The sequence below is a fragment of the Silene latifolia genome, chromosome 3 (assembly GCF_048544455.1).
Source record: "Silene latifolia isolate original U9 population chromosome 3, ASM4854445v1, whole genome shotgun sequence".
Taxonomy (NCBI): Eukaryota; Viridiplantae; Streptophyta; class Magnoliopsida; order Caryophyllales; family Caryophyllaceae; genus Silene; species Silene latifolia.
Window position 1 is genome coordinate 124,743,082 of NC_133528.1, and position 8,429 is coordinate 124,751,510.

An 8,429-nucleotide genomic window follows, 5' to 3' on the forward strand; every position below is an offset into this window, starting at 1 on the left:
AGCATGTGTGGTAGGACGACCTAGTCATGGACGAGAGTTTCTCTAGGACCCGGTTTATGGTTGATACTAATGCCGTAAGGTGGGTATCTTTAAGCCTAAGTAATTGACAAGATTATTAGTATCAAGTTTATCATGTTCATATGTTTACCTTTGCATGAGTGACCCGAACCCTTTAGACTATCTTTTATCATATTATTTACATTGCAATTTTCATTAATCATCAAACCAAACAAATCAAACCCAAAACGTAATCGACCTTGATAAAAATCCACCCATAGCAATTCACGACGTAATTCCCGTTTCCTTGTGTTCGACCCCTATTACTACATTTATTTGTGTCTAGGGAATTTATCTTTGCATAGGTATGCGATAAACCTATCAAATTTTGGCGCCGTTGCCGGGGAGACGGTTTTATTGCTTTTTGAATTGTCGATTTTTATCTTGTTTTCCTTTGTCTTGGGGAACACTTGTTCCTTAAGACCGTTACTTATCACTTCTCTAGAAATTGTTGTCTAATGCCCAGGTCCTCTCGTAGTGGAGAATTGCTTTCACCGGATTCCGATCCCGAGAAAACATTTAGGAGAAGACGACGTTTTTGGAGGGAAGTGAAAGAAGCCACCTCATCCGTACAAGTTGAAAGTGCTAGAAAGTCTTACTTAGACGATCTAGAGGTTCTTGAAGAAGAGGAGGTTTCAAGTTCATCATCTCCACCACCTTCACCATCTACTACCAAAAAGATGGTGAAACTTTCCGATCATTCAAAGCCCACCACGGCCATGCTTCCGGTCGGAATCACAACCACTCAAATCACCGCGCCGGACTTCGAGATCAAACCGGCTTTCATTAGCCTTGTGGAGAGAAAGCAATTTAGAGGAAGTCCTTTGGAGGATCCCAATTTGCATGTGCAAAACTTTTGTGACTATTGCTCCATGATCCGTCAAACGGGCGTCACCCAAGCCCAAATAAGGGAAATACTTTTCCCTTTCTCTTTGAAGGACAAGGCCAAGCTTTAGATCAATAGCCTTGACCGCATCGCCATGGAAATCACCAATTGGGAGACATTGGCTCTTGCTTTTTACCAAAAGTTTTTTCCACCGGAGAAAACTCAAACTTTGAGGAGCCAAATCACCGGATTCCGTCAACAAGCTCTTGAGAGCTTATATGAGGCTTGGGAGAGGTACAAAGAGCTTCAAAGACAATGCCCACATCCTGGGCTAGATGATTGGTTTCTTGCAATAACATTCTACAATGGATGTTGTGCCGAGTCCCGAAGGATTCTTGATTCCGCCAACAATGGGCGGTTTGATCAAATTGACACCGATCTTGCTCATGCCACGATCGAATCTATGGCGGTCCATGATGCCCAATATGTCAATTCCCGAGTTGTGCCATCTAAAGGTAAAGAAGAATCCTCTAACAACTCTGTTTTGCTAGCTCAAATTGCTTTGCTCCAACAACAATTAGCGGAAAGGGATGCTAGAGATTCCATTCAACAAGTCAATGCCATGTCTTCAACAAGCCAAATCATTGTGTGTGAAGGTTGCGGAGGTGCGGGTCATTATACCGCTCATTGCCAAGCTCCCATTGAAGAGGTAAATGCCTTTTTAGCTTTAAGACAAAATGCACAAAATGTTTATCCACCGGGTACTTTCTCAAATGCATATAACCCAAATTCAAGATTTCACCCGAATATGTCTTATAGAAGCAACAATGTGCTAAATCCTCAACCACAACCCCCACCACAACAAAATGCCTATGTCCCTCAACAACAAAAATATATCCCTCCACCGGGGTATCAAAATCAACAAAGGCCCCCACAAAACAATTTCCAACAAACTCAACCTCCACAACAAAATGCCCAGCAAAACAACCAAGAGGGAGGTAAGCGTGAGGGCTTGATAGTCCGTATGCAAAAGGAATTGTTGGCTCAAATTCAAAAGAATGAGCAAGCTCAAAATGCCGCAATCAAAATGTTGGAACAACAAATGGCTCAATTGGCCTCATCTAGCTCTTCAAGGAAATCGGGTCAACTACCCCCTCAAGATGAGCAACCACATGCTACCCTTAATGCTATTTCCTTAAGAAGTGGTACGAAATATGATGGGCCATCCATGCCCAAAGATGATGAGGAGGTACTTGTTGAGTTGGAGATTTCTCCAAATGATAAGGCAAATGAAGAAATTCCCAAGAAAGTGGATGACCCACTTGTTGATGTTGAGAAAGTCAAGGAAGTGGAGGATGCTCCTCCAAAGAAATATGTTGAGGCAAAGATTCCGGAAAAAGTCAAAGTGCCATTCCCTCATAGATTGGCAAAGCATCAAAAGAATTCTCAATTCGGTAAATTCATGGAAGTTGTGAAGAATCTACAGGTAACCGTTCCTTTTACCGAATTAATCACTCAAATTCCATCTTACACTAAGTTCATGAACGACATTTTAACTAAGAAGAGGACTTTTGATGAGGTTGAAACAATAGCTCTCACCGCCGAGGTGAGTGCTCTTTTGCAAAACAAGTCCCCTCCTAAGTTGAAAGATCCCGGAAGCTTTTCTATTCCATGCACAATTGGCACCTACCAAATTGACAAAGCTTTATGCGATTTAGGTGCTAGTGTGAGTGTAATACCTTACTCTATTTGTGCTAAGCTTAATATGGGAGTCTTAAAATGCACTAGTGTCACATTGCAAATGGCGGACCGTTCTATAAAACGCCCTTTGGGAGTTTTGGAGGATGTTCCCGTTAAGGTTGGTAAATTTTTCATTCCGGTTGATTTTATTGTTCTTGACATGGCCGAAGATGCCCAAATCCCAATCATTTTGGGAAGACCATTTTTACACACCACGGGTGCGTTGATTGATGTTAAGAACGGTAAAATTATATTGGAAGTGGGTGACAATAAGGTCACATATAATTTGAATAATGCCATGAAGAGTCCTATGATAGAAGAGTCTTGTTATTCTATTGACATTTTGGATGTTGTTGACATTGTTATAGAAGACTCTACACCTCGATCTTTGTCTAAAGATCCCTTGGAGGCACTCTTACTTTTAGAATCATTTGCAGGTGATGATGAGATTGGAAATGAGGAGATTGATGCTTTTGAGCAAGAATTGGATGGAGAGGAGCTATCATTGGAGGAGAGCTCACACTTTATAGGCTTGGTTGCTACACCCCAAGATGTTGAGGTACAAAAACCCGAACTTAAGCCCCTTCCTTCCAATTTGAGGTATGCTTTTCTTGATAATGAGGGGATGTGTCCGGTAATCGTTAGTGCTAAATTAGATGAGAGTCAATTGGCTAAATTGCTTCATGTCTTGAGGTCTCACAAGAAAGCCATTGGTTATAAACTTGACGATTTAAAAGGCATAAGTCCCGAATTTTGCATGCACCGAATCAATCTTGAGGAAGATCATAAACCATGTGTCCAAGGTCAAAGACGACTAAATCCTAATATGCAAGAAGTGGTCAAAAAGGAAGTGCTTAAATTGTTAGATGCGGGAATTATCTATGCGATTTCCGATTCTAAATGGGTGAGTCCGGTCCAAGTGGTTCCTAAGAAAGGAGGAACCACCGTAGTAAAAAATGATAAAAATGAGTTAATTCCAACTAGAATTGTGACGGGTTTGAGAATGTGCATTGACTATAGGAGACTAAATCTAGCCACCAAGAAAGACCACTACCCATTACCCTTTATTGACCAAATGTTGGAAAGGTTGGCATGTCACAAATACTTTTGCTACCTAGATGGCTATTCCGGGTTCTTTCAAATACCCATTCACCCGGATGACCAAGAGAAGACCACATTTACATGTCCCTATGGTACATTTGCCTATCGTAGAATGCCTTTTGGTCTTTGTGATGCCCCCGCCACCTTCCAACGTTGCATGATAAGCATCTTTTCCGATTACATTTAGTCTATCATGGAGGTGTTTATGGATGACTTTAGTGTATATGGTTCTTCTTTTGATGCTTGTTTGACTAACTTGTCCAAAGTTTTGAAGCGTTGTGAAGAAGTTGATTTGGTGTTAAATTGGGAAAAGTGCCACTTCATGGTAAATGAAGGAGTGGTGCTTGGTCATATTGTTTCGGAGAGAGGAATTGAAGTGGACCGTGCTAAGGTCCAAGTTATTGAGCAACTACCCCCACCGGTAACTGTGAAGAGTGTAAGGAGTTTCTTAGGCCATGCGGGTTTCTACCGCCGTTTTATTAAAGATTTTTCTAAGATTGCCAAACCCCTTACGGAGCTTCTTTTAAAAGATGCTCCCTTTGTGTTTACTAACGATTGTCTTGAGTCTTTTAATAGGATCAAGAAGGCTTTGATTTCCGCACCTATCATCCAATCACCGGATTGGAACTTGCCATTCGAGCTCATGTGTGATGCAAGTAACTATGCGGTAGGTGCCGTGCTAGGACAAAGAAAGGACAAGGTTCTCCATGCTATCTACTACGCTAGCAAAACCTTGGATGCGGCTCAAATCAATTATGCCACCACGGAGAAAGAGCTACTTGCCATTGTCTATGCTTTAGACAAATTCCGCTCTTACTTGATCGGTTCCAAAGTCATTGTTCATACCGATCATGCCGCATTGAAGCATCTCCTAGACAAACAAGAAGCTAAGCCAAGGTTGATAAGATGGATCTTCCTTTTGCAAGATCTTGATCTTGAGATTAAAGACAAGAAGGGGGCAGAAAATGTTGTTGCCGATCACTTATCCCGTTTGAATTTCAAAGATGGAGGTATTGAGTTACCTATTGATGATTCCTTCGCCGACGATGTTCTAATGATGTTGGAAGCCAATACTCCTTAGTACGCCGACATAGCCAACTACCTAGTTGGAAGAGAATTGCCACCCAACCTTTCATATCAACAAAGGAAGAAGTTCTTACATGATGCCAAGTTCTTTCTATGGGATGATCCACATTTGTTCAAACATTGCTCCGATGGGCTATTCCGGAGATGTATCCCACAATGGGATGTGAAAGGGGTGCTAGAAGGATGCCAATCTTCTCCTTATGGTGGTCATCATGGACCATCCAAGACCGTTGCAAAGGTGTTGCAATCCGGCTTCTATTGGCCAACTATGTTTCAAGATGCAAAAAATTTCGTGATGGCTTGTGATGCTTGCCAAAGGACGGGTTACATATCAAGAAGACACGAGATGCCTCTTAATGGAATCTTGGAAGTTGAGGTGTTCGATGTTTGGGGCATAGATTATCAAGGACCGTTTCCTTCCTCAAAGGGGAATCGGTATATTTTGGTTGCCGTTTATTATGTCTCTAAATGGGTAGAGGCAATTGCTACTCCTACCAATGATGCTCGCAACGTGATAAACTTGTTCAAGAAGATCATATTCCCAAGGTTCGGTGTTCCAAGAGCAATCATTAGTGATCGTGGTACTCACTTCGGTGAGAAACAACTTGATGCTTTGTTGGAAAAATATGGAGTCTATCATAGAAGAGGCTTGGCTTATCATCGACAAACTTGTGGCCAAGTAGAGGTTTCCAACCGTGAGATCAAGTCCATACTTGAGAAAGTTGTTGCCAAATCACGAAAGGATTGGAGTATGAAGCTCGATGATACCTTATGAGCCTATCGTACCGCGTTTAAGACACCTATTGGCACCTCACCATATAGGTTGGTCTATGGAAAGGCGTGCCATCTTCCCGTTGAGATGGAACAAAAGGCTTTTTGGGCAATTAAGGAGCTTAACATGGATTCGAAATTGAGTGGAGAGAAGCGGTTGTTGCAACTCAATGAGCTCGATGAATTCCGTTTGCAAGCTTATGAGAGCTCCCGTCTCTACAAGGAGAGAACAAAGAGATGGCATGATAAGAAGATCTTGAACAAGGAGTTTCAAATTGGTGATAAGGTCTTGCTATTCAATTCCCGATACAAGCTATTTCCGGGAAAATTACGATCACGGTGGTCCGGTCCATATACCGTCACAAATGTCAACAAGTTCGGTTCCGTTGAAGTGATGACCACCAAGGGCGAAAAATTCAAAGCAAACGGTCATCGTTTGAAGCTCTACCATGAGAATGTGATCGTTGGTGTGATAGAGGAAATGACCGTTCAACCTCTACCAAAGAAAGCTTAAACCGACTCAAGCTTTTTCGTCGTGCGGGACGTTAAACCAGCGCTTCTTGGGAGGCAACCCAAGCTTTTTATTGCCTTTATTTATTTTTGTTTTTAATTTTCTGCAATTTAATCGTTTTTCGTAGATTAGTAATAAAATACTCAACTTAACGATTTTTCTTTTATGATTTTTAGGTGAAAATGAAGGAAGGAGAAAATGGAGTGCATTTGACACGCAACCCCATGCAAAAACCCCGTTCGGGGACGTGGTTTTCGAAAAAAAGAAAAACAAGACACTCCCTTATACGAGGAAGTCAAAAAGCGGATGCGTAGTCAACTCCGATCGGGGCCGCCTAACCCCGATCGGGGTCGTGGTGTTGTAGCTCTTTTGCATTATTGACGGGTAAGTAAAAATAAAAGAAATTTTTCTATCATTCTTATCTAACCCGACGGCACTCATCTTCTCTATCTTCACCATTTTTCTTCACTTTTCTACCTAAAATCACAAGGAAACTTCATTTTTTTCATTGATTTGCAAGCTTTGTTCAACCATTAACATCAAATTGGTAAGATCTCTTCTCTTTTATCTTTAAATTCATCTATTACAATCAATTAATTGGATTATGCAAACCCTAAATCAATTTGGGGGAATTCGATTTTGTGCTTTTTAGTACTAGAAATTGGTTGTAGAATGGTTATTACATGTTTGTAGCGTGAATTAGTTCACTAATTCATACTATTATGCCTATTAGGATGGATTTTGGTTTGCCTTAAGATGAATTTTGTCTTAAAATTTCAGAAATATGGCACCAAGAAAAGCTCCTTCACAAGGTGCTTCTAAGAGAAGGAGAGGTGAGGCGGAGCCTTCAAATGCAGCAGCGGATGTCCAAATGGAGGATGTTCCACAATGGCATGACCCGGAATATCCAAATGTGATCTTCAATTCATTAGCTCAATACAACAATTGGGTTATGTTGAGAAACAAAGGTATGGAACCAACCAAATTCATTAACCAAGCATCTTTAAACAATATTGGAATAGAGAAAAATGTTAAAGCTTTGTTTAAAAATCTTGGCATGAAATCTTGTTATACCATGAATTATAAGACCTTCCCCGAACTCACCCTTGAGTTCTTGAGCTCTTTCGAGTTCCATAGGTCTAAGAGACCCGGTTTCATTCTCTTTGTTACCTTTCGTTTATTTAATGAAGATCATAAGATGGACTTAGCGGATTTCGCCGCTATCTTTAATTTGCCTCACAAGTTGCCAACCGAGTCACCCGATGATTATAACCCCATTTTAACTTGGGATGCCATTTCTCACTTGCCTTTTCCGGGTTTTGATCATACACCACATCAATTTATTCATTACCCCGACATAAGGATTTGGCAAAGGTTTATGGGATGGACCTTTTTTGGTAGAAATGAACCTCACTCGGTGAGGAAGATTGAGTTAGAAATCTTGGGTGCTTTCTTGAATGTTAATGGTGATGAGAAGTGGGGAATCAATATCCCCTACCACTTTGCGGTCCACTTGACCAAACAAACTAACACCAAGAATAGTTGCATTGTCTTAGGTGGTTTGGTCACAAAAATTGCTCACCATTTGTGTAGGTTCAACCAAGAGACCACCGGTTTGAGACCATTGCTTGAGTCTAGGTCTAGGGGAGTTGGTCTTGATTATGAATACTTTCTTTCTTGTAATTGGTTTAAAGATGCTCATCCCAACATGATTTGGAAGATAGGTAGGCAAGACTCCATTCGTCTACCCGAGGAAAAGAAAGTATTAAAGCCTTTGATTCATACTAGGCCTCGTAGTGGAAGTGACCCCTTTGTTAGACCGACCTACCATTTAGCCCTTAGAGGTGAGTCAACTACCACCGTTGAGAGACGTGTGGGAGGTCAATCCTCCCAAGCACGTCATTCCACCTCTAGCATTGAGTCACCATCTAGCATAGAAATGATGAACATGATGCGAGAAATGAACTTAGGTGTTAATCAAATTAGTGATGACCAACGACTTGCATTACATCCTATTTATGATCATTTTGCTAGGCAAGGAGTTATCCAACCCGAGGGGCCACACCCTTCATTTTATACTTATCCTCCGGGTGGATTTCCTCCTCCATCTCCTATTCCCCCTCCCCCTCCTAACACTGATGCAGGTACATTTGCTCAATATGAGCCCGACCCGGACTTTTGTGGTTCGGATTATGGGGTTGAGGCATTGCAAAGAGCCTATGGAGGCTATGGAGGATATGGTGGATATGGTGGCTATGGTGGGATTAGTAGTTATGGTGATGGTCTTGGTAGTGGCCAAGATATTGGTGAGTATGTCACTCCTCTTCAAGGGGATGA

At 41.5% G+C, this 8,429-nt stretch overlaps 1 non-coding gene across 1 annotated transcript; it reads right to left on the reverse strand.

Annotated features, from left to right (window-relative positions):
• Window positions 1–1,109: 1,109 nt before the first annotated feature.
• Window positions 1,110–1,216, reverse strand: LOC141650031 (small nucleolar RNA R71). The gene has a single exon (XR_012546095.1). It is a non-coding gene; the product is annotated as a small nucleolar RNA R71 (small nucleolar RNA).
• Between the last annotated feature and the right edge of the window lie 7,213 nt (window positions 1,217–8,429).